At 39.7% G+C, this 27,852-nt stretch overlaps 1 protein-coding gene and 1 pseudogene across 1 annotated transcript in view; both read right to left on the bottom strand.

Annotated features, from left to right (window-relative positions):
* The window catches only part of SLC16A2 (solute carrier family 16 member 2), a 115,912-nt gene that overhangs the window by 26,032 nt on the left and 62,028 nt on the right, over nt 1-27,852 (bottom strand). The window lies entirely within an intron of this gene.
* Nucleotides 24,785-25,398, bottom strand: LOC100683156 (annotated as a pseudogene).

The raw sequence follows: 27,852 nt of genomic DNA, 5'->3' as shown, positions 1-27,852 counted from the left end.
TGTGTGTGTGTGTGTGTTTATATTCCAGAAGTTTGATTATGATGTATTTTGGCATAAATTTCTTTGAGTTCATCCTCTTTGGGATTCACTCAGCCTCTTGATACTGTAGATTGTCTTTGCCTAATTTGGGAATTTTTCAGTTATTATTTCTTTGAGTACTTTTTCAGCTGCATCTCCTTTTTCCTCTCCATCCAGAATTCTTCCTATGACAGTAATGTTAGACCTTTGTTATAGCCCTACAGTTCCTTGAGGCTCTGTTTACCTTTTTCTAGTGTTTTCTCTCTGTTGTTCAGATTTGATGATTTCTATTGTTCTATCTTTAAGTTCACTGATTCTTTCCTCTGTCCTCTTTATTCTTTCATGGAGCCTATCCAGAGAGATTCTAATAGTCACTATTTCAGTTGTTGTAGGTTTTAGTTCTAAAAAGTCCATTTTGGGGGGCACCTGGGTGGATCAGTGGTTGAGCATCTGTCTTTGGCTCAGGTCATGGTCCTGGGGTCCTGGGATTGAGTCCCACATCAGGCTCGCTGCAGGGAGCCTGCTTCTCCCTCTGCCTATGTCTCTGCCTCTCTGTCTGTGTCTCTCATTAATAAATAAATAAAATCTTTAAATAAAATAAAATGTCCATTCATTTCTTCTTTGTATCTTCTATTTATTTGTTGAAACAATATTTTTTCATTTGTTTCAAGTATGATTTTAATTGCTCATCAAAGTATTTTTATGATGGCTGTCCTTGTCAAATAATTCCAAAATCTGTGTCATCTTGGTGTTGATGTTAGTTGATTAGATTTTCCCATTGAAGTTGAGATTTCCCTGGTCTTTGGTATGACAAGTGGTTTTCTATTCTGGACATTTTGGATATTTTAAGACTCTGAATCTTATCTAAATCTTGTCTTTTAATAAGCCTACTATGACATTGTGCCAGTAAAGCCCCGCTTCATTATTGCTGGATGGGGTATAAGAGGTGGGGGTGGAAGTCCAGGTTCCCTGCTTAGCCTCCATTGACACCGGGAAAGAATGGGTGCCTTGTTACTGCTGGGCAGGGTTGATGTTCAAAATCCCCACTGGTCTTCTTCTGATATTTTCCTGGCTAGGAAGTGTAGGGATTGCTTATCACTGTTTCCCACATTGCTTTAACTGTTACTATATTGAACTATGTTAAAAGTCTTACTTTCCTACTTGGCTTTCAATGACACCACCTTGGCACTTCTGCAGAAATGGGAGGAGAGTCAAAGGTTAAACTCTGAAGTCAAAGGTGAAAGTCCAGGCTCCTTCCATTGACATTATGAGGGAGGAGTGGCCTTCTTACCACCAAAAGGAAATGAAATTCTTAGCTCTTCACTCAGTTTCTTTTACTATCTCAGCATAGTGGGGCAGTTTGGGGCACCTTGTTACAACTGGGTGAATGTAGGAGTCTAGGTTTCCCACTAGGCCTTTGCTGATAAAAGTCAGATGGGGGCAGCCCAGGTAGCTTGGCGGTTTAATGCCACCTTTGGCCCAGGGCATGATCCTGGAGACCCGGGATTGAGTCCCATATCAGGTTCCCTGCATGGAACCTGCTTCTCCCTCTGCCTGTGTCTCTGCCTCTATCTCTCTTTCTGTGTCTCTCATGAATAAATAAATAAAAATGTTTTTAAAAAGTCAGATGGGATGAATTTTTTTCCCCATCGTGTTTGGCTGGAGCAGAGTGGTTATTGTCTAAAAGTTTTCTTGCTATGCTGCCTCTTTTGTGGTCTTTTAGCTAGAAAAATCAGGATTTTCTAGGGGCTTGTTTATTCATTGGTATTTCTGGGTTACTAACCTTTTCAGCTCTAGGTCTAAAATATATGAGGCAAAAATAAAAACCATGTAAATCACTGCTGTGTTGTCCCTTGGGTCCTGAGGTCCCTAGCCCATCAGCTTCCTTCTCTCAACCTTTCAGTCTCTTATATTTTATATAAAATATATAAATATCTTGTATATCTTATTTGCAGTACCCAATGTTTTTAGCCATGCTTCATGGGAGGAATATAGAAAAGTACCTTGATATAGTTTTTTTTTTTAGATTTATTTATTTATTTATTTATTTATTTATTTATTTATTTATGATAGACATAGAGAGAGAGAAAGGCAGAGACATGGGAGGAGAGAGAAGCAGGCTCCATGCTGGGAGCCCAACGTGGGACTTGATCCTGGGACTCCAGGATCGCGCCCTGGGCCAAAGGCAGGCGCTAAACCGCTGAGCCACCCAGGGATCCCCTTGATATAGTTTTTAATGTTAAATGCATATTATAAAAAATGAAGCCACCTATATATAATATTAATTTACTTGATAGTTATTTTTTAAAGATTTTATTTATTTATTCATGAGAGACACAGAGAGAGGCAGAGACATAGGCAGAGGGAGAAGCAGACTCCCTGCGGGGAGCCTGATGCAGGACTCGATCCCAGGATCACGGGATCACGACCTAAGTTGAAGGCAGACACTCAACCACTGAGCCACCCAGGTGCCCTATTCAACAGGTTTTTAGCATCCTCTCTGGCCTAGACACATGGCTATCCTACAAACACCGAGGTTGCTAAATAAGTGATATGTGGTCCTTGTATTCAAGGATCTCACAGAATACGGAACATTTTTTTTAAAAACAGGGCAATACAATTTATAAATCCTATGGTTCAAGACTAGAGTAAAATTTTCTATTTATAGATTTTCATACAAGTCAGCCATTCCAAGTGACAGAAAAATTGTTATATTGAGGGAAAGAAAGGTAACCTAATAGCTAGATTAATAACTGCATGATAGAAAACAACAGCATGATAGAAAATATTTAAAAGATTGTTAGAAGTAAAGGTTATCAGAGGAAATTTAGTAAGATAAAAATAATCAAGGGATGACTACATTTAAAAAAAGAAGAACCAATAATCATAATAATAATGATGATGATTATTAAATGCTATCAGTTATCCTTTACTTTCCTTGAGCTCAGTTCATTTTTTGATGAATAAAAAGCATGAGTAAGCGTTTTCTAGAACTTTTGACAGTCCTTAGACTCAAAGCTAGGGAGTTTTTGTTTCCTTGTATTTCTCTTGCTCTCATATGAGGAAGACAAAGAGATTTCAGTGAAGCACCTGAAATCTGGGAGACTTGTGAAGCATGAAAAGTATAGACATACCTCATTTCTCTGTGCTTTGCTTTATTTGTTTCACTGATTTTGAGGTTTGTGTGTGTGTGTGTGCGTTACAAATTGAAGGTTTGTGGCACCCCTTCATTGAGCAAGTCTATTGGCACGATTTTTACAACAGCATATGCTCACTTCATATCTGTGTCACATTTTGGTAATTCTTGCAATATTTCAATTTTTAAAAATTTTATTATACATGTTATGGTGATTTGTGATCAGTAATCTTTGATGTTACTATTGTAATTGTTTTAGGACACCACGAACTGTGTCCATATAAGATGGCAAACTTAACAGATAAATGTTGTGTGTGTTCTGACTGCTCCAATAACCAACCATTTTCCATTTCTCTCCCTTTCCTCGGGCTTCTTTATTCCCTGAGATACAACCATAGTGATATTGGGTCAATTAATAATCCTACATTGGCTTCTAAGTATTTAAGTGAAACAGAGAGTCACATGTCTCTCATCTTAAAAGCTAGAAAGTAAAAAAAAAAAAAAAAGCTAGAAAGTAGTATGCTTAGTGAGGGAGGCATGTCAAAAGAGGAGAGGCTGAAAACTAGGCTTTTTTGCCAGCCAAGTTGTGAATGCACAGGAAAAGTTATTGAAGGAAATTAAAAGCTACTCCAGTGAACACATGAATGATAAAAAGGAGAAACAACTTTATTGCTGATATGGAGAAAGTTTCAGTGGTCTGGTTAAATGATCAAACTAACCCCAACATTCCCTTAAGCCAAAGCCTAATCCATACCAAGGCCCTAACTCTCTTTAATTCTATGAAGGCTAAGAAAGGTGAGGAAGTTATAGAAGAAAAGTTTGAAACTGGGAAAAGTTGGTTCATGAAATTGAGGAAAATAAGTCACCTGTATAATACGAAACTGCAAGGTGAAGCACCAGTGATGTGGAAGTTACAGCAAGTTATCCAGAGAATCTGAGGTAGATTGATTGAAGGTGGCTACACTAAATAGCAGATTCTCGATGTAGGAGATCAGCTTTCTATTGGAATAAAATACCATCTAGGACTTTCACAGCTAGAGAAAAGATGTCAATACCTGGCCTCAAAGCTTCAAAAGGCAGGCTGACTCTCTTGTTAGGGGCTAATGTAATTGATCACCTTCAGCTGAAGCCAATACTCATTTACCATTTTGAAAATCCTAGATCCCCTAAGAATTATGCAAAATCTACTCTCCTTGTACTCTACATGTGGAACAACTAGCCTGAATGGCAGCCCATTTGTTTACAACATTGTTTACTGAATATTTTAAGCTGACTGTCGAGACTTATTGCCCAGAAAAAAAAATTCCTTTCAAAAGATTATAGTTCACTGACAATTCATCTGGTCACTTAAAAGCTCTGATAGAGATGTGCAACAAAATTAATGTGTTTTTATGCCTGCTAACACAATATTCATTCTGTAGCTCATGGATAAATGAGTAATTTTGACTTTCAAGTCTTATTCTTTAAGATATTCATTTCATAAGGCATAGATCCCACCTACTGAGATTAATCTGATGATTCTGCACAAAGTAAATTGAAAACCTTCTGGAAATCATATAGCATTCAGGATGGCATTAAGAGTATTTGTGATTCATGGAAAGAAGTAAAAATATCAACATTAACAGGAGTTTGGAAGAAGCTGATTCCAAACCTCACAGATGACTTTGAGGGATTAAAAACTAACAGTGGGGATCCCTGGGTGGCGCAGCGGTTTGGCGCCTGCCTTTGGCCCAGGGCGAGATCCTGGAGACCCGGGATCGAATCCCACATCGGGCTCCCAGTGCATGGAGCCTGCCTGTGTCTCTGCCTCTCTCTCTCTCTCTCTCTCTCTATGACTATCATAAAAAAATAAAAACTAACAGTGGAGGAAGTAACTGCAGATACAGTGGAAAAAGAAAGACAAATAGAATTAGAAGTGAAGCCTAAAGATGCAACTGAACCTTTGCAATCTCATGATAAAACTTGAATGGATAAATTGCTATGGATGAGCAAAGAAAGTGGTTTCTTTTTTTAATATTTTATTCATTTATGAGAGAGAGAGAGAGAGAGAGAGGCAGAGACACAGGCGCTAAACCGCTGTGCCACTGGGGCTGCCCGGGATCCATCATTCTAGATGTCATTAAGTACATTAGTGATTCATGGGAAGAGGTCAAAATACCAATGCTAACAGGTGTTCAGAAGTTGATTTCAACCCTCATGAATGACTTTGAGGAATTAAAGACTTCAGTGAAGGATTAACTGCAGATGTTCTTGAAATAGCAAGAGAACTAGAATTAGAAGTGGAACTCAAATATGTGGCTGAATTGCTGCAATTTCATGATAAAACTTTAATGGATGACGAGTTCTTCTTTTGGATAAGCAAAAAACCCGGTTCCTTAAGATGGAATCTACTCCTGGTGAAGATGCTGTGAAGACTGTTGAAATGACAACAAAGAATTTAGAATATTATATAAATTACATGTTAAAGTAGCAGCAGCATTTGAGGGGACTGACTCCAACTTTGAAAGACATTCTATTGTAGATGCTCTCAACAGCATCTCACACTACAGAGAAATTGTGAAAGGAAGAGCCAATCAATGTGGAAAACTTCATTGTTGTCTTATTTTAAGAAATTTCCACAGCGACCCCAACCTTCAGCAACCACCATCCTGATGAATCAGCAGCCATCACCATTGAGGCAAGACCCTGCACCAGTAAAAAGAATACCTCACTAAAAGCTCAGATGATGGTTAGCATTTTTTAGCAATAGAGAGTTTTAAGTTAAGGTATATATATATTTTAAACATAATGCTATTGTACCCTTAACAGACTACAGTATAGTATAAACATAACTTTTATATGTACTGAGAAACCAAAAAAATCACTTGACTCACATTATTGTGATAGCTGCTGCTTTATTGTGTGGTCTGAAACCAAATCTGCTGTATCTCTGAGGCATTCCTGTAGATTTTAACAGAGTACATAAAGGGCCATCTTTCTAAACAGGCTTTGCAAAATAAGAGGTGGCACCCCACAATTTTCCATCAGGCACAGAGTATTATTTTCAACCCACTGTAAGTGTTATAAGTGCCTAATTTCTGACTAATAAACTATCTGTCCAGTACAGCCCTAAGACTTTGAGGATGAACTATGTATAAATCCACTATCCACAGCTTTCATCCATTAGTTCCCAAGGTTCTGTTCAGCCTCAATCATTATCTTAGGTAAGCTAAATACTTCCAGAGAGTTGGCCTCAAAAGGTCTGTACCTGAAGTAAACACAATGTCTGTATTCAGCAGGCACCCCCCCGCCCCGCTTTCCTCCTTTAGGCATCCACAGCCAGCTGAGTTTTTGTTGGGCCTCAGCATTATAAGAGCAGAACCCTGGCCTTTCCAGATCCATCCTGGTCCTATTGGTCCTCAAGATTCCTTATGCTCAAAGTCTTTTCACTCAAGTGCCCAATTAGGGCCCCAGATCCTTACCCAGGCCCACAGGCTAATGCCTTTGATGTACTAGGATAGAACTCAAATGCAAGACCAGATTTCTCATTCCTTGGCTGCCAAAAGCCAACCTTCCTGAGATCTCCTTCTGAGCTGCAAAAGGAGGGAAGGGTACTCTGAGAGCCAAACTCTCCAAATAAATTACGGGCTTTTACAAATTAATGTTGTGGGGAACTAATGAAAGCTCAAATGAGGGAATGATGGAACAAAGCAATAAAGGGGCAAAGCTGGGGAAAGGGGCAGATCAGAGAAGTGAAGGGGGGCTGACATATGGATGAGATGGCTCTATTCAAGAGCCTCTACTTCTGGGCAAGGTTCACAGTATGATGAAAGGATAGCAAATAGGATTAGAAGGTCATGTTTTGAGGCTTAGCTCTCCAACTATTATACATAATGTTAAATGGGAAAAAGTGGCACCATGAATTACTGTCTCTGTTACCAGAAGTATTCCCCTGTTTCTGCTTCATCTCTATCCCTCTTCAGAGTCCCCAGAATATGGTAAAGAGTCTAAATTAATTTGAGACAAGTGAGGGTGGTCTTAATGGTTTGGTAGGGCATGGATACTATGTGGGATAGGTGGCAGGCAGCTCAGGATAGTGCTGATAGTACATCAGGCCAGGTGGTCAGCAAATACTAGTCAGATGACTGAAAGCACTGTAGAACACAGTTACAAGGAAGCACTTTAAGGGTCAGCTGGGGAGCTTTAGAGGGAAGAAATCAACCCCCTGGTCTTCCTTTGGTATTTAGATGGCAGAGCCTTGACCTCCATTCTTTCTGTGCCTGACTGGAGAGTGACCTCCAGCTCAGCTTCATTTATTAACTATTTCTTTAACCTTATGCAGAAACCAAAGTTAAATGCTAGGTAGCTATTTCTCGAGTTAATAGATGAAAATCTCTTGTTCACGGAAGCGAATTCCAAACCTTCTTCCATTTTCTAACAAACATTTATTTGAGAAGCTCTTTCTTCTAGCTTTCAGCTTCTTTAAACCATTTACCTTGGTAGCTTCTCACCATCCATTCATTGTGTTTAGAATTCTACAGATTTGTAGCAAGGCTTTATTTAAAAATTTCAAAAGTGTTTTTATATTTGTCCTGGCATTTGATCATTTGATCCTGCCAGTATTTAATTTTTTTCTTCATTAGAATGTGGTGGTACTTTTCTGGGTTGGCACAGCAATACTGGAAAATATTCTTTTGTAAGCATTCAATATCTAAACAAATCCCATTTTTAACTTTCCATTCTATACTTTGCCTCAAAACATGCCAACTTTAATGGTCTATCTATTTTTGAGTATTAGAACTTAAAAGTCAAATAATCACTGAAAACATAAATTGTCTTACCCTCTTATTAAGTCATTTGGCCTCCTTCTCTCTGATGCTATTGTTTATTTACTTTCATTTTTGGAATCAGAAGATCTAGAGATCCAGTTTCTAATTTTATAGGTAGTCAGACTCAGAGAGACTAACACTTAGAAGTACCCACATCAAGTCTGAAAATTCAGTCCTTCTAACTTTTGCCCAAGTCTTTCATGAGTTGACTGGGCTCTACTTAATGGTCTATGGCCCACTGATTTGGCAACCACTGGTTTAGGACAATAGTCAGTTATCTACACTAGCAGCTAAGGTATATTATAGGTGGTTCTTGAGCCAAAACCATCAGTGCTTGGAGGAACAATGAATTGAAACAATTTCCTCAGCTCTCTCTCTGAAGAGGCTAGCCAGCACCTACAGACTCAGATTGTCATTCATCTGATAGAGGGTATGAGAAAGAGGGAGGAAGCAAAGACAGACAGATAAAAAGTAAGGAGACAAGGAGAGACACACATAGAAAACAGAAAAATTGATGACATAGGCCTTATTAGAATTGCAGAATGTTAAAAATGAAGAGGCCCTCAAGAATCATAGAGGGGATGGGGCACCTGGCTGGCTCAGTCAGTAGAGCAAGCAACTCTTGATCATGAATTCAAGACCAATGTTGGGTATGGAGCCCACTTTAAAAAAAATCATAGAGAGGGTAATCAAGATGATTTCACTGGTGAATTTGAAACATTTGAGGAAACAGTAATGTCAATTCTACACAAACCCTTAAAAATAATAGAAGACAGAACACTTTCCAATTCATTCTATGAGTAGTATTAGTATTACCTGATACTAGAATCAGATAAAGACATCACAAGAAAACTACAGATGAATGTCCCTCATATAGTTGCAGAGCCCTTAACAACATTTTAGCAAATTGAATCTGACAACATGTAGAAAGGATAAAACATGATGAAGTTGTATCTATCCCAGAAATACAAGATTACTTCACATCTAAAAATTAATCAATGCAGTATGCCATTATAACAAGACTACAATATAATTATCTCAATAGAGGCAGGAAAAAAAAACATTTGACAAAATTAAATATTCATTCAATATAAAAGCTCTCAGCAAACCAGTAATAAAATGGGACTTTCTCAAACTGATAAAGAGCAACTATAGAAAACCTATATCTAACATCATATTAATTAGTGAAAAACTAAAATCTTCCACCTTAAGATTAGGAACTAGGCAAAGTTGTCTGCTACTTGTATTTAACATTGTACTGGAGGTTCTCATCAGTGCAGTATGACAAGAAGAAGAAATAGAAAACATACAAATTAGAAATAAGTAAAACTACCTCTATTTATAGACAACATGATTGTCTATCTAGAAAATTCAAGACTGCAAAAAAGCTACTAGAACTAATAAGTGAGTTAAACAGGCTCGTAGGATACATAGCCAACATTCAAAACCCAATTGTATTTTTATATACTAGCAATGAATAATTAAAAATAGAGGCAAAATATCATTTATAATATCATCAGAAACTTGAAATACTTACAAATTTGATTTTAAAATATGTGCCAGACCTCTATACTGAAAATTACAAAATGTTGATGACAGAAATTAAAGAAGACCTAAATAAATAGAGGGATATATCTTGTTCATGAGTCAGAAGACTCATTATTGTTAAGCTATCAATTCTTCCCAGATTATTCCATAGATACAATGCAGTCTCAATCAAAATACCAGCAAGGTTTTTCTTTGTAATTGGATTTTTAAATTTATGTGTAATGGAAAGCATATAAAATTGGGGGAAAATTTTTGACAATGAAGAACAAAGTTGGTGGACTTACAATGACCTGAATTCAAGATTATAAAGTTACAGCAGTCAAGACACGGTAAAAGATGGATGTGTAAATCACTAGTAAAAAATGATGAGTCTAGATATGGGCCCACACATATATTAACTAGCTGATTTTCAACAAAAGTGTCACAACAATTCATTAGAGAAATAATATTTTCAACAAATGGTGCTGTGTTAACTGAATATCCACATGAAAAGAGTGAAGTTGGACTGTGACTTCATATCATACTTTAAAATGAACTCAAAAATGGGTTATAGACCTAAATATAAGACCTAAAACTATAAAACCTCTAGATAACAGGAGAAAGTCACAGTAACCTTGGGTGAGGCATTCATTTCTTAAATAGAACAGAAAGAGCCAAATTATAAAAAAATACATAAAATTGACTTCAACAAAATTTAAAAATTTACTCTTCAAATACACTTTTAAAAGAATTAAAACACAAGTTACAAACTGAGAGAAAATATCTGCCAATTATATATCTGATAAAAGAGGTTTTATATCCAGTGTGTATTCTCAAAACTCAAAAATATGAAATTATTTGCAATTGAAAATAGGCAAAATATTTGAACTGACACTTCACCAAAGAAGATACTTAGATGGTTAGCAAGTACATGAAAAGATGCTTAACATTATCAGTCATAAGGGGAATGCAAATTAAAGCCCAATGTGGTGCCACTACACAATTATTAAAATATTTAAATTTTTATTTTTTAAAGATTATTTATTTATTTATTTATTTATTTATTTATTTATTTATTCATGAGAGAGACACACACACACAGAGGCTGAGACACGGGCAGAGGGAGAAGCAGGCAGGCTGGCAGGGAGCCAGAAGTGGGACTCCATCCAGGTCTCCAGGACCACACCCTGGGCTGAAGGTGGTGCTAAACCAAGCTGCCCAAAATACTTAAAATACTTAAAATTTTAAAAAATAGAACATGGCAACTGTTGTTAAGGATTTGGAAAAATTGGAACTCTTAGCTGCAGTTGTACAGCAGCTGGGAATGTAAAAGAGTGCAATCACTCTGTTAGTTCTTCAAATAGTTAAAAATGGAGTTATGATGACCCAGCAACCCAAAAGAAATGAATGTAATAGTAAATAATAAAAAACTAGAAACAAATGAAGTGTTCATCAATATGTAAATGGATAAACACATCCATGCCAGGAAATGGTACTCAGCAATAAAAAGGATTGAACTATTGATATATGCAACAACTTGGATGAATCTCAAACTATTGTGATATGTGAAAGAAGCCAGACTAAAAAAAGACCACTTTTGTAATGACAGAAAGAAGAGCAATGGTTTCCCGTGGATAAGGAGACTTCTGAGGATAATAGATATATACTCATTATTTTGAATCTAGTGATGGCTTCATGATGTATACATATTTCAAAACTTAGCTCTTATCTTTTTGTAGAAGCTATGTAGTGTCTTTGAAGGGAGTGAGGAGAGAGAAGGAACATAAGCAGAGTTGTAAACACATTTCTACCCTGATTGGTCTTCAGCCACGAAACTAACACTGACTAATACCTTGCCAGGATTTTGGCCTGAAACCAGGGGCTGAGGTGGCTATGGAGCAATGCAGAGTCAAAGGTCTGACCAGTCCAAGCAGGAGGCTAATACACATGTAAAGGGAGCCTGTCTAGTGATCCTAAATGCCAGCTTGGGTGATTCAAAGGCACTGTCAAGTGGAGAGTTCTGGATTGGTTCAACTAGTATTGTCCATTGTCAGGGTCCATTGTGGAATGTAGGGATAGCAGGAGGAAGAAGTCAGAAGGACAATTAGGATAGAGATCTCATTCAGAAAAGGTCTTCAATAAAGACCTTATTAAATAATTATCTTGTGAATGGTATATGTTGCATTTTATATGAGTGATGTATGTTAAAATGTTTAGTTGTTAAATATAAGTATTTCAAAAGTACCACAATTTCTGATAACATATTTTGACTTTATTTTTCATTTTATAATATCCAGAAAGCCCCACAAAATGGATGCATCCTAAGCCTTTCTCCAACTTTGAGTATAGAGAGTTTCCAATGACAGTATCAGGACAAGGACCCGGATCTTTTTTTTTTTTTTTTTTTTTTTAAGGACCTGGATCTTTAGGTACTAGAGCCCCCACATGTCAAGCAGAATTTTAGAAAGATAGACATGGTCATTGTGCCCATAAGGATGTGAAGGCAGGATTAGAAGCCATCCTTGAGGAGGCTGGTGTCAGTGTTTTGGGGGGACAGTAGGAAAGCGCCTGGACTGGGGACCTGCCAATGGGAGCAGACTTAAGTTTTAATCATATATACAGAAGTTTATAATAACACTTAGTGCTCATTTAAACCAATATCCTCATTTTATGCTGAGCCCAAAGAGATTAAAGTGTATTACCAAAGTTACTAATCTGTTAGTGCCAGAGCCTATAGTAACACATTATATTTTTCTAGTACAGGAAGACTTGGGATACTAAAAAGAGATGGGACTCTTTCTAGAGAGGGGAAAGAGAGACCTGAAAAGGACTCCATGGCTTTAAGCATGTACCTACATCTCGGATAGTCTTGGGCATAAGACCTGAAGATGTTCCTTGGATCCTCCTACCCTGGAGGATGGACAAGATTTCAGGAAAACTTCAAAGAAAGTGGCTGAGGCCTTACCCTCAGGTCCAGGGCTGGGGTGTATAGAAGACACTAAGGGCTCTTTCCATGCAGTGGGCCAGGGGCCAGTCTGAGATTTGGCTAAGGATCCTTGCCTGGTGGGTTTTGGTGGACCAGCAGGTATCAGTAAAAGCCAGGCTATTCATCTCCTATTGCAAGCTATTCCATTCTTCAATGTGGGTGGCATTCCCCAAGGGGCAGGGTTGGGGCAGGGTGAACAAGCTAGGGAACAGCAAGGTGAAGAAGAACAGGAGCTGTTTATTGAGACATGCGATTTTTGGAGGAGGTGGTCCCCATGCCAAGACAAACTCCTTCAGAAATAAAGATTGTACACAAAAGAGTAATTATGGGTTTGGAGTTTAAGGTTTGGTAGAAGAGAATTGGTTCTGTCCAGGATGAACTTTTGCAGTCTTCAGTGCCAGACTACAGAAGGGGAACATGTGAGGGCAGAGTGGGAAGTAGGTATCTCCAGTACCACTCAGCAGTCTCCTCTGGCTAGGAGGTGATATTTATCTAGGGGGAGACAGTTCTATAAAGTTGGTTTTCCTGGGAACTAAAACCAAAGGGAGCTAAAGCAGAGATGGGGCCCACCAGAAATGACAGCAGCAGCACTAGGGTCTTGCCCCTTGCCCTCCTTGTTCAAGGGGCTACAGCTGCACCCTTTCCAACCACCCTACTCAACTGGCTCGTGCTATTGTCATCAGCTGCCCCTTAAAGTGTTCTTTGCCACCAGCCTAAGGAGAGTATCACTCTGCCTCCTCCTACACTGAATGGCATCCTCTCTGCCTTGTCTGCCCAGCTGAGGTTAATACACCTCCAAAAGCGCCTAAGTTGAAGTCAAGCAGCTGTTCTATACATAGCTCCAGGCCTCTCTGGTGAGATTTTGGTCTGGAGACACTAAACAATAGTCTTGACAATTGAGTGCATAGTCCTCGCCTCATCATTTAACTTCTATATACCTTCAGGCAAGTAAAATAACCCCTTCTAATTAATTATCTTACTCTATAAAATGAAGGTAATAATTCTCATAAAGTTATTATAAGGATAATATAAAATAATGCATACAAAGTAAAATGAATAGTACTTAAATAGGTGGAGAACATAATTTATCATCCAAATCATGCCAATGGGTACATAAAATTTTCTTCCAATAATTAAAATGGGAGAACATTCATAAACTGGGACTTCCAGCTATTCAATTTATAAAGGCTACCTATTATTAAGAAACATGAGTTTCAATTCTGCAATTGATTGCCATGGAGTTTTGAGCAAATGAATTCCTGTCTCAGAAACTCTGTTTGTCTATCTTAGAAATAGAGTGTACAAGGTACAAGGGATAGGCTTAGAATTATAACAAGGTTGATAATTGTTTGAGATCCAACAGGACTGTGCATTCTATTCCAGAACATAATTCTGTGATAAGCACTGCATTAAATTACTAAAAATTGAGTGAAATAGAGGTACACAGAATTCTGATACCTGTGACAAGAGCAAGTGCACTGTGACCTCTAGGCCTTGGATCCCAGCTCTTAGTAAGAAGGGACTGGATACCACCAATCAGTGCTCTCCTATGATTCAAAGTCTGACATGGGTAGAACTTAGTATGGAAGAGAGAAGGAATGTGAAGCCCTGGACCTCAAAGGAATGGAGGCTGGCTATCTTCCACAGGCGCAGGCCCCACACCAGTGACATTGGCAAAGAGAGAGCACCTACATATGAATGGAAAATCTGAGATAAGAAGAGGCCCAAGGAAAAAGAGGGCCCTCCCTTTTCTGCTCCAGGAAAATATACAGATCCGTAACAACTCAGCACTTACAAAACAGCCTGAAAACAGAAAGACCCAGAAACCAAATAATAGGAATGACCAAGCAGCTAAAACAAGGCTTTCCTTATTTTTTCCACGAAAATTTCACTTAAACATCTCTACATGTCACTGAGCTCAGTAAATATAGAATCCACAGGACACTTTCCAAACTCCCTTCCCCTTTGCTTCCTGTGACACTTCCCTCCACACAAATAGAAGAGCAGCAAGAGTGGAAAAAAGGGGCACCTTTGCTCAGTGCCCTTCGTATTAATTGTCAGGATCAATGGGAACTGAATCACAGGCACAGGTTTGAAGAGGGAAACGACTTGAGGATGAGCAAGGGCAAATTTCTTTTTCACAATAATTTAACTTTTGACGCTTTTTGAGTCCCCACAACCCACACTTCACATCACCACAACCACTAAAGAGAAAGGGGTCCCAGTTCATATGTAACTTCTACTCAGAAGACTCAACAGTGAGCTCTGGGGCCCCAACCCATTACTTCGAGAGCCCCTACCTGAAGAAGGAGGCCCTACCTCCCCTCCAAGTCCCAGAAGTTGTCCAGTTCCTACTGAGATAACAAAAAGTTCCTGAGGGTCATCCACATCCTTTAGTCTGCCTGCCTGATCTAAAGAAGGGAGATCACTTTCTCCCCATGGCTACCTTACCAGCCAACCAGAGCTGACTCTTCTAGAAATGAGCACAGCCAGGGAGTGCCTATAGCACAGTGCCTGTAGCCCCTGAGCCCCTGAGATGGGCTCTGGTGGGTTCCCACAGCTCCTGGTTTCCTTGAGCCTGGGACTAGTTCCCTGGGTTGGAATCTCCTCTTGAGCACTTGCCTGCCTAGCTATGTTGGAAACTCTGAGAGGGCAGGGACCATGTCCCACTTGTTCACAGTTTGGTCCCAGCAACTTAGTCACCATTTGTTGAATAAATGAAATAGCTGGGAGATTCAGTGGCTCCTGGTGGGGTGGTCATGTTAGAGCCCCAGCTCAGCTGCTTGGTAGTCAGACATGTTTATGACCTCTTCTCCTGTGGTGTGTGGGTGTGGGTGTGGGTGTATGCATGTTCCCCCAGGAGCTCACTGATGGTGGGTTTCACAAACTGGTTTTCGTTTATGCCACAACTCTGCTCCTTGGGGACTGGCTCTCTTCCTCACCATCTCCACCCCTCACCAGGAAAGATACCTCCTGAGGAGGTCCCCAGCTCTTCCCCACTCCAAGCTCCTTTCTGCCCTAGATCTCTGTGAGCTTTGACAAGTCTTTCTTTCCTTATCTAGAAAATGGAGAGGTTGGGCTACATGGAGGGCAAGGCAATCAGTGTCACAGTTATTCATCTCCATGATGTCTGAACATGGCTGCCTCCTGAACACGTCTGGGGTTGGGAGCAGGGACTGCAGGGCTCCAGACCCCACTCTCCCACCATTGTGACTTGAGTTGTGCATTCTATTCCATGAGAATGCCTGTTGCCCACCCAGGTACTTCCAGGACAGTCAAGATGCTTATCCAGACCTGGGCCTTCCCAGAGGAGCCAAGGCTCAGAGACAGTAGGAAACAGACAGGAAGACCTTCCTGACTGTAAAGATAATTAAGAACAGTAGCCATTTACCAAGGAGTGTTGTGGGTTTCCCTTTCCTGGCGATCACAGGAATGTGGAGGCTAGTGGGCCCCTAGAGATCATCTGGTCTAATCCCTTCATTGTATAGATAAGGAAATAAAGACCAACAGGGAGGAAATTGCCTGCCCAGGGTCACTGAGCAGCAAAGTGAAAGAGCAGAGACGCAGACCTGCCATCAAGGTTTACCAGCCAGAGCACATTTCATTGCTCCAAGCTGAGGGCTCCTACAACCACAAGACAGCCCAACAGTATCTTTGCTGTGCAGATGAAGACTCCCTGATGCTTTCAGAGGGTAAATGGTTTATAAGAGGGAGGGGTGAGGCCAAAGGCCCCTGTTCTCAGGGTGCCTGGGCCCAGGCTGCTCCCTGGACACTGCCTTGCCTTCTCTGAGGACAAGAGGGACCACTTTCACTCTGCAGTATCTGATGGCTGCTCCTTCCTGGGGTCCAGGATCTCTTCTCCCAAAGACTCACTGTATTTCTAGCACACCTATCCTCCAGAAGGTCTCTGACTCAGGCAGTCAGTAGGTAGGCCCTCCCTTTGGGGAGGACCTTCCAAATGCCTCTGGGTGAGTCCTCAGCTGGGGCAGGTCACCAATATCCAGAGCCAAGGTCCTTGCACTCAGGAGCTTTTGAGTGAGTGGGAGACTGAGGCACATGTACCCAATGGCAGATACTTGGGAGAAAGGAAATGGGCCAGTGCAGTCAGAGGAGGTGGGATTGCATGGGTCTTTCACAGATCCTGGGTAGTACTTGGATTAAGAGGTGGTCAGGGGAGGCCTTCCCTGACTCCTTCCTAAAGCTTCTCTTACCTCTTTGGAGGCAGGACAGGTGGGGGTGGCAGAGTATGGTTGTCAAGACACATACAGTTAGGAGTTTGGACTGCTTGACATGAGTTATTGACCTGGATCTGTGCCTCATTAGCTGGGTGACATTGAGCTCTTCATTTCACCACTTTGAACCTCAGTCTCCTCATCTTAAGGAAGCCTCACACAGCTCAGGGCAGAGCTCATAGGAAGTCTAGGAAGAGCTTAGGGGTCAATAGTTTGTTTCCAGGGTAATTTAAGTTCCTTCTTATGTTGGAATATTGTGGGGACCCACTTGGAATCCTAGAGTTGGTATAAAGATTATTTTTAGCTAAAGACACGTGAGATTCAACAGATAACAGGGGTGAAATCCTTCTTGGGGCTTCCCTTATTTGGCTAAAAGCAGCAACTTCTGGGAAATGAGGCAGCCATAAATTCCTTCTCAGGCCATCTACACCCAGAAGGTAGACTGTGAATAAAATCTACCTGAAATCTCTTCTCCAGGAGAATCTTTTGGCTCTGAAGGAGACAGAAAGACCATTCACATGTGTAGAGACAAACACTATCACAAATCTTCCTATCAACTGTTTGTTCTCCTGAAAACTCATTTATCTTTCTAAAAAGGCATTTGTTTTCCAGCAAGTGCCTTTCTCCCCTAGCCTTCACCTAGTAAGATGGCATATAAGCACCAAACTCCAATCACTCCTTTGAGTTATGATCACTCAGTTTTTGCCATGTATATGGAGGTTGCACATGGAAATAAACCCTGGTTTTCCCCTCCTGTTAGTCTGTGTTTTATAGGCTTAATTTACGTACCTCACTGAGTTTAAGAGAGTAGAAGAAAAGTTTTTCCTCCCCTACAATATTCAGAAAGTGGAATGTGTAGATTGATGTATAGATTTTATTTAGATCCTGACCCAAATAAACTGTTAAAAAAAAGACCAATCCTTCATGATATTGATGATACATTTGAACGTTTGAACACTGATAGGGTATTTGATGATATTATGGGTTTATCGTTAATTATTTTAAAATAACACTGTAAAAAATAAAAAATAAAAAAATAACACTGTAGTTATGTTAAAAAGATAATCCTAATGTTCCAAAGCCACATACTGAACGCTTGCAGATACAATGATGTGACAATATGGCTTGGAGTTAATAATTGTTGATGCTGGGTGGTGTGCACAAGAGGGCTCATTATGCTATTCTACTTGTGTGTAGGCTTGAAATTTTCCATAACAAAAGGTTTTAAACATGAAATAGAAAAACGGTGGATTAAGGAGGTATTTATCCAAATGGGGTTATCTGTCCGACTTTGGAAGGCTTTTCATTATAGAGCACAGCCATCACAAATTTAAGAAAATGTGTAATTTGTGAGCACCAGAGGCAGTGCTGGCAGAGGCTTAGGACGAGAGACAAAGATTTTGCCCCTTGTTTCAGCCCCCTCATTAGGCAGCATCTGTGCTGCTCTTCTCAGCCTGTGGCAGTCTGGTTGCCAGGCAATGGAAGCCAGAAGCCCTTTTCTTGGGAGAGAGAAAGGGGGAAAGGGAGGGAGAGAAGCAAGAAGGGGGGGAAGGTAGAAGTTGCCCAGGGGAAGGCTTGTCCCTGCCTAGAGGCCTGGCTCAGGGTGAAAAATGGGGATGGGGGTCCCTTGTCCGATGCCAGTTTCCCACAGCCCCCACTTTCCATGGTTTATCTCTAGGGGACAGCCCTGCTGTTAGAGCTTGAGGCCCTACAGAAGGGGTAGAGGAATGCATGCATGTGTATCTCCTGTGAAGTCCAGTGAGATCTGAGATTAAGATACCAGTTAGCCCCCACTCACAGAGTCAGAATTCTGATCAGTCCTCTCTCTCCTGGGGGATGCTCCTGAACTCTTATTATGTTAAAACATTCTAGGAAAGCAGCTTGTCAAATGGAAAATCTGTACTGATCATCACCCTGAGCTGAGGCCATCCCAAAAAGCAGGAGGGCAGAAGGCTTCTTCTTCTTCATGGTGGACAACCCTGTCCTCACTGTCTTTTGAGGAGGGGAAGCAGAAGCCTGGTGTGCTGCACAGTAGCCTGGCAGTCTCACGGATGCTGACTGTGTTGGGGAGCCTTGTGCTCTGGCATTGGTTCAGACCCAACTGTCACTGAAATGTTGTGCGGATCTGAGCCCATCTGACTCTCAGTTTTCTGACCTCTAGAAGTAGGGAGTTATTGTGTATGGTCCCTTGTCTCCCCTCAGACTCAGGTGGGCTGGGATTACAGTGCACAGCCCCCTACACCCAGGGCAGGAATTGCTCTCACCCTGAGTCAAAGGAGCCTGGCCCACCCCACTCCCACCCACCAGGCCAGCCTGGAGGAATCTATGTAGCCAGTGATCTCTGTCACTGGTCACTGGAAGGTGAGGGCACTTCCTAGAGCCACCCTACTGTGATCATGGGCTGTCTTCTGCTGGGCTTGGAGGTGGGATTCAGGGAGGCTCCAGGCAGGAAAAATGGGGGGGGGGGTGAGGTCAAGGCAGCTGCCCCAGAGATCAGCCTTTCAAGACCTGGCATCTGAGAAAGGAAGGGTGTCTCTATTCGATGAGAAAAACATCAGGGAGGCCAGCAGTCAGGAGCTGAGCAGGGTTCAGACAACCCCTTCTTTTTGCAGCATCTTTGTGGCTTCTGGTTGCTAGGATCAGGCTTTTCTGTTGCTAAGCAACTAGAGCTGGTGGATTAAAACCAATTTCCTGAGCTCACTGGCAGGGGGAGGGAGAGAAAGTGCAATGCAGATGCCATGGAGAAGCTCATCCAGGCCTCCAGGCTTTGTTGGGGGATGTGGGTGGTGGTGGGTGAAGGGAAGATGAGGCACAACTTTGAGCTGATCTCCAGGGAGAAGAGGGGTGGCAGGAATAGGAGAGGATTAGGCACCAGGTATTCACTATAAAGCCTAAAAGAAGAGAGTGAGACTGGCAATTAAAATGCCAATTAGAGCACTAATCAGTGCTAATGCTGCTCCTTTTTGAAACCTCAGGAAAGGGCTGTTGGTCCCTGGGGTGCTTCTGAACCACCTGACCAGGCCAGACAGGACTGGGCAGGGTTTGTCCTCCAAAAAGTGGGAGGATCAGAGTATTTTAGGGTCCACAGGGCCCCCAGGGGTTCTGGGGTTCAACCTCTTGCTGAATGCCAGAGGCCCCTCCACACCTGTCTGCTCAGATAATAACCTCAGTATGACAGAGAGCTACTTCTTCCTGGGATAGCCCTTTCTGTACCTTACCCTTAGAAAGTACTCTGTCCCTTGTAGCCCAAGTCAGTCTCACTGTGGCTCTTCCCTCAAGGGCCAAGGGAGCTAGTCCAATCTGCCTTGCTGTAGGGACTTGTGTGTCTCTTTTGTGAGCCTCATACCCCACCTCTTGCCACTTCTTGGGGGACAGCCTTGGTGGAAGACTTATGGTGACTGGTGCCCTCTGGTCCCCCACTCTCAGTCTGATCTTTAGCCTCCTTAGGGGGTGGGCCACTAGGATAGACAAATTTATAGAGTTTCTGGATTAATTCATCTCCCAGAGTCCATGCTTTTTCCACCACCCTGCTCAGGTGGATACCTCCTAGCCCAGGACAGTGTATCAGGTCAGAGGGAAATAAATTACTCTGAAGGTTGTTTACAAACCTAACAGAGAGGTTTCCAGTTTTGAAATGAGGGGTATGATGAGCTCTGTAATCCCATTTTCTAGTGAAATAACTGTAGCTGTTAAATTTCATTAAATTTAATTAATGTTGTCCTAATGTCATACAACAAATGAAGCAGTATTTATTCAAGAAACTAATAAATCTTTGTAAGAACAACAAGAGTCTATGGCATTTGAAGCATGAGTTTTCCTGTCCCTGCCCACATCCAGCTCAGTGTGATGAAAGTTCTATTCTGGGTGGGTGTGATCAATAACTTACAGTTCCATCATCTAGTACTCAGCTACAGTTTGATCCCTGGAAAGGTAAGATGCTAGAATCTTAACATTACTTTCTAGTTCTTTGTTGTAGAAGCTTTATTCTAGACTGGTGGAGCCAAAAGCCCTGGAGAGTCTTTCTACCACCCAGCTTCTCCTAGTGTGTGAGGTGAACGTAATAACCACTACACTACAGAAACCGGCCTAGCTTCTCCTAGTGTGGCTGGCCAAAAATATTGTGTCTTTGTTTACCTCAGCCTCATCTCACTCATAGGGTGGAGCTTCCATGCTAGGTTAAGTCAAGATGAGAAAAGCAGCAGCTATCATTGTTTCCAGCACCTTGCTTACAGAGCAGGGGTGTCATTCTGGGAGATGTGGGACTGGTATCCCCACCTCCAGCTCAAGTGCAGTGGGGCAGAATTTCTGCCTGGAAGAAAGACAGGTTTTTAAGAATGGAGAGCACCTCAGTTCTCCCTAAATAGACTAATATTATGTGGAAAAGTTCTTCCCTGGGGGTATTTTCAGAAACAATAAAGGTCTTGGTGGTGAGTAATTAAGAGGGAACTGGTAGCTCCATGACTCTAGTAGCAACTGTAGATTGGTAGACTAGCTAGAAATGTAATAGAAAAAAAAAAGCACAGAAAGATCTAAGAAGTACTATTCTAGGATCTAAGCAAGCCTCAAAGACTGATAATACCCTGCCCCTGCAATAAACTACAACATTAATTGGATCAGATTGTGGAACAATTTATGCCCACAGGCATCATTAAAAACACAATGGTGGAATTAAGCAGCAATTAGCATAGGCTAATAGCTGGGTGTGATACCACTGGAGACAGATTTGCCAGAAGCTAAATGGGGATCTCCGTGAAAGAAGCAGAGAGCCCCGCTAAAACCACAGTAGTAGTAATGCTGTGTGCATGTCCAAGGCTACAGCTACTTCTGGGGAGCAACATAGGGCCATGTACTGCAGGAAAGAGACTTCACCAAACAAGTCCAGAAAAGTCAGTAGTAGTATCCAGAGTTGCTACAATATATTATCTAAAATGTCCAGTTTTCAACAAAAAATCATGAAACATGCAAAGAAATAGTAAAGTGTGATCCATAAATAGGGAGAAAGAGCAGACAATAGAAACTGTCATGAGGAGGCCAGATGTTGAGCTTAAAAGGCAAAGCACCTATTACAAATATGTTCAACAACTAAAGGATATCATGCTTAAAGAATTAAAAGAATGTATCATAATAATAATGTCTCATCATATAGAGAATATCAATCATGAGAAAGAAACTTTTAACAAGAACTACATGGAAATTCTGGAGTTGTAAAGCACAGTAAGTGAAATAAAAAATTCAAAAGAGAAGCTCAATGTAGTTTTGAGGTGGGAGAAGGAAAAAATCAGCAAACTTGAAGGTAGATCAGTATATATTATGCAAATTGAAAAAGGATTGAGAATATAGAATGAAGAAAATGAACAGAGCCTCAGAGAAATGTGGGACATCATTAAAAACACCAATATACACACAATGAGATTGTAGGAAGAGAAGGGAGAAAAGGACAGAAAAAAAATCAGAAATAATGAAAGCTCCTCAAATTTGAAGAAAACATTAATCTATACATCTAAGAAGCTTTTACAAATAACAGGTTGGATGGACACAAGGAGAGACATCCCAGACACACCACAGTCAAGATGTAGAATGCTAAAAACAAAGGGAAATTTTGAAGGCAACAAGAGAAAAAAATGACTCATCATGGACAAGAAAAACTTCAGTACAATTAATGGCTGACTTTTACCAAAAATAATAGAGGCTGGAAAATAGTGGGATGACATAGTCAAAGTAGTGAAAAGAAAAAAGTTGTCAACCAAAAATCTTTTCTATGATATGTCCAAAATCCATAGCAGAAAGTAGATTACTGGTCACTAGAGACAGAGGAAAAAGGAGCTAGGGGAAATACTGCTACTAAATATAATCTTCTGGGGGTAAAAAAATGTTCTGGAATTAGATAATGGTAATCGTTGGAACATTAAAAACATACAAAAAGCACCAAATTTTACACTTTAAAAGGATGAATGGTATGGTAGGTGAATTTTAGCTCAATAAAAATTTTAAAAATAAAAATCTTGAGTCACTAGCCTAGCTTTCCAGCTAAAGAAACTAGAAATAGAGGACCAAACTAAACCCAAATTATGTAGAAGAAAGGTAATAATTAAGACTACAAGAGATATAAATTAAATAAACAATAAAAAATGGAGAAAATCAATAAAACCACAAATTGGTTATTTAAAAATATCTGCAAAACTGACAATTTTTAACTGGATTGACCAAAAAATGAAAAAAAGATTCAAATTAGCAAAATTAAGAATAGATCTGGGGGGTTCCAGGGTGGCTCAGCAGTTGAGCATCTGTCTTCAGCTCAGGGCATGATCCCAGGGTCTGGGATCGAGTCCCACATCTGGCTCCTTGCAGGCAGCCTGCTTCTCCTTCTGCCTATGTCTCTGCCCCCACCCCTCTCTCTCTCTATCTCTCATAAATAAAAACTTTTTTTAAAAAAAGAATAAAGCTGGGATATCTACAACTTTACAGAAATAAGAGGAGCACAAGGGAATACTATCAACAACTATATGCCACTAACTTAGATAACTTAGATGAAACGGACAAATTTCTACAAAACCACAAACTATCAAAATTGATACAAGAAGAAATAGAAAATCTGAAGAGATACATTAAGAAATTGAATTAGTAATTAAAACACTCCTCCCTTTCTCAAAAAATCCCTTTACTGATTAATTAATTGTATCAAACATTTAAAGGATAATTAGTACCAGTCTTCACTAACTCTCCCAAAATAGAAGGAAGCATTCCCAACTCAGTCTATGAGCCCAGTATTACCTTGATACCAAAGCCAGCCTAAGATATTACAAGAGAATAAAACTAAAGACCAACACCTTTCATGAATACTGATGCAAAATCCTCAACTAAATATTTGCAAATTAAATACAGTAACATGTAAAAAAGATTGTACACCATGACCAAGTGACATTTATCCCAGGAATGCAAGGTTGACTTAATTTCTGAAAGTCACCTAATGTAATACATCATATCAACAGAACGAAAGACAAGAACCACATGATCATTTCAAAAAATGCAGGAAAAAGAATTTGAAAATACACAATATTCTTCGATGATAGAAGTATTCAATAAACTAAGAATAGAAGGGAACTTCCTTGACCTGATAAAGGCCACCTATGAAATAGCCAAGGCTAATATAATACTTATTGGTGAAAAACTAATTTCTTTCCCCCTAAATCAGAAGCAAGACAAGGATATCTGCTGTCATCATATCCATTCAACATTGAATAAGAATTTCCAGCCAGGCCAATTAGGCAAGAAAAAGAAATAGAAAGCATCCAAATTGGAAATGAAAAAATAAAATTATCTCTATTTGCAGATTACATGATCTTATCCTAAGAAACCTGAAAAATATATATTAGAACTAGTAAATTAGTTCAACAACATTGTAGGATACATTGTAGGATACAAGTATACAAAGATCAATGATACATCTCTGTAATAACAATAAACAATGTGAAATGAAATTAGGAAAACAATTCCATTAAGAATAGCATGAAACAACATAAATTAGCTAGGAATAAATTTAACAAAATAAGTATAAAACTTACACTCTGAAAACTACAAAATACTGTTGAAAGAAGTTAAAGAAAACCTAAACAAGTTGAAAGACATCTCTTCTTCATAGATCAGGAAATTTCATATTGTTAAAATGAAACTTTCTCTTAGTTGATCTACAGGTTCATCACAATTACTATCAAAATCCTAGCTGCTTTTTTTTTGCAAAAATTGATAAGTTGATTCTAAAATTTGTATGGAAATGCAAGAGATTCAGATGGCCAAAACAAACTCGAAAAAGAAAAACAAAGTTGGAAGACTCACACTTCCAGATTTAAAACATACTACAAAGCTACAGTAATCAAGACAATATAGTACTGGCATAAGGATAGATAGGCACATTATTAATGAAATAAAATTGGGAGTCCAAAAACAATTCACATTTATTGTGAATTGATTGCTGTTAAAAGTGCCAAGATAATTCAGTGTGTGAAAAAAATAGTCTTTTTTTGACATGAGGTAGGATTTATTGGTGGGCATGAATAAAGAGGGGGTAGTGCCAAGGTTCTCATGAGTGCAGAGCCTGCCGTTTGTCCAGAGGGCCATGATTAGGGATGTATTTGACCCCACAACCACTGACGATAAGCCACTTTTCAGCCACCATGTCTTCAAATTTGTCCACATTAAATTTAGAAAAAAAAAACACTTCTTGGAAATGTAGATCTTCTGGCAGCCAGGGAACTTGAACTTGGCCCTGCATAGGGCCACAATCACATGTTCCTTATTCTGCAGCTTGATACAGATGGACATGATGACTTGGCCAATGTGGACCCTGGCCACTATGCCCTAGGGCTTTGCAAGGTCACCTTGCATACCTGTCTGGAGCCTGTCAGCCCCAGCACAGGACATCTTGTTGATATAGATGATATGGAAGGGGTGGAATTCCACTCAGGTGTGAAAACCATCTTTGCCACAGCTTTTCACCATGTACTTGTTAGTACAAATATGGGCAGCATCCAGAGCTTCAGAGGAGAGCTACTCATATTCATCTGATACCATGTGCCCACATAGTGGGAACTCCTCGACTTTTGCCTGCTGCCCCAGGTCAAAGATGTGGATCTCAGCATCAGGGGCACCTCTACAGAAGGGAGACTTGGGATATTATTTGTTTTTACAATACTGGTAACACCAGTATGGACAGTGCTCCATGGTGACACCAAGACCTTCAGTGTGCACCAAAGGAAAGTAAAATGAAAAATAGTCTTTTCAGCAAGTGGTGGTGAGTCAATTGGATGCAAATGAATTAAGTTGGACCCTTACATCACACCATATACAAAAATGACCTCAAAATGAAACATAGGCCTAAATGTAAGAACTAAAACTGTAAAACTCTTAGAAGAAAGAATAGGAGTTCATCTTCATGACCTCAGTTCAGGCAATGGTTTCTTAGATATGATAACAAAAGCACAAAAGAAAGAAATGGATAAATTGGACTTAATAAAAATTAAGAACTTTTAAAATCATATACCCAAAAGAATTGAAAGCATGGACTTGGACAGATATCTGTATACCTATGTTCATAGCAGCACTATACACAATAGCCAAAAGATAGAATGATCGAAATGTCGATCAACAGATGAACGTATCAACAAAATGTGATATATACACAATGGAATATTACTGAACTTTTAAAAAGAAGAAAATTCTGACACATGCTACAACAGGGATAAACTTTGTTGGCATTATGATAAGTGAAACAAACCAGTTATGAAAGAATAAAGGTATGACATCACTTTTAGGAGTTATATAGAGTATTCATAGAGACAAAATGTGGAATGTTGGTTGCTAGGGGTTCAGGAGAAGAGGATTGTGAGTTATTGTTTAATGGGTACAGAATTTCAGTTTGGGAAAAAGAAAAAGTTCTAGTTTTGGGTGGTACTAATCATTGCAAAACAATGTGGATGTACTTAATGCCATTGAAATGTATACTTAAAATAGTTAAAATGGCAAATTTTATGTTATGTGCATTTTGCCACAATAAAATATTTAAAACTTTTGTGCTTGAAAGAACATCAGCAATATAGGAAAGACAACCCACAGTATGGAAGAAAATATCTGCAAACCACTTATCTGAAAAGGGTTGAATATACAGAATATATAAAGAACACTGACAACTCCGTAATACAAGAGAAATAGGCAAAGGGCTTCTGGTCTGGCTTGTAAGGAGCTTAGAAGTCATTTATCACTCTAATTAAAGCTAAACAGACTGAAAAATCACAAATGTTTCTTAGATCCATCAGAGAAGTGAGGTCACAGGGAAAATCACTGTACCAAAAATTATAAAGACAGTTGAATACAGAGAATCACAACTTATTGGAGCTGACACCTCTGTGGAACAAGCAGCATGGCTGGAAAACCTAAACTGTAACTGGAAAATTGTTAGAGGCTCAGTGTGAGAAAGTATGAGACCTAAAAACTCCAGGAGGGGCCCATGATGGGCGGGGGGGAAACATTTTGTAAATTTTACCTCAACAGCTCTACAAAATTCTCACAGTAAAGACTGAAGAAAAAGCCTTTCCTGCTTCTGGCAGGAGAAGGGAAAATGTAGCCATTTTGAAACACACCAGAGCATTCTGTTCTTCTTAACAATGTCTGCTCTCAGCAGAAACAATTTTACTAGAGCCTAAACTATAGGGGTTTTATTGGAGACTAACTCACCTGGAGGAAGAGAAATACTCAAGGCAGCAGAAGGAAGGAAATAATAAAGATTAGAGCAGAAATAAATGATGTAGAAACTTAAAAAACAATAGAACAGATCAATGAAACCAAGGGCTAGTTTTTTGAAAAAAAATTAATAAAATTGATAAAACTCTAGCCTGACTTATCAAAAAGAAAAGATAAAGGACCTAAATTAATGAAATCACAAATGAGAGAGGAGAAATAACCAACACCACAGAAATCCAAACAATTCTAAGAGTTTTTCATAAAAAACTATATGCCAACAAATTGAACGACCTGGAAGAAATGGATAAATGCCTAGAAACATACAAACTAACAAAACTGAAAGAGGAATAAATAGAAACTTGAACAGACTGAGATCCTGCAAAGAAATTGAACCAGTTATCAAAAACTACCAACATACAGAAGTCCAGAACCAGAGAGCTTCATGTGCAAAATCTACCAAACACTTAGAGAAGAGTTAATACCTATTCTTCTCAAACAATTCCAAAAAAATAGAAAAGAAAGGAAAACTTCCAAATTCATTGTATGAGTCTAGCAGTACCCTGATGTCAAAACCAAGTAAAGACATCACTAAAAAAGAGAACTACAAGTCAATACCCATGATGAGCATAGATGCAAAAATTCCCAATAAAATACTAGCAAATCAGATGCTACAATACATTAAAAAAATCATTACCATGATAAAGTGGGATTTATTCCTGGGTTACAAGGGTGATTTAATATTCACAAATCAATCAACATGATACACCATATCAATAAAAGAAAGAATAAGAACCATGTGATCATTTCAATAGATGCAGAAAAGCATTTGGTGAAGTATAACATCCATTTATGATAAAAATCCTCAACAAACTAGGGTTAGAGGGAACTTACCTCAACATAATAAAGGCTATG

Source organism: Canis lupus, chromosome X (genome assembly GCF_011100685.1).
Source record: "Canis lupus familiaris isolate Mischka breed German Shepherd chromosome X, alternate assembly UU_Cfam_GSD_1.0, whole genome shotgun sequence".
NCBI lineage: Eukaryota > Metazoa > Chordata > Mammalia > Carnivora > Canidae > Canis > Canis lupus.
The sequence above is the reverse complement of the archived record's forward strand: the minus strand, read 5'-3'. Positions and strand labels throughout refer to the sequence as shown.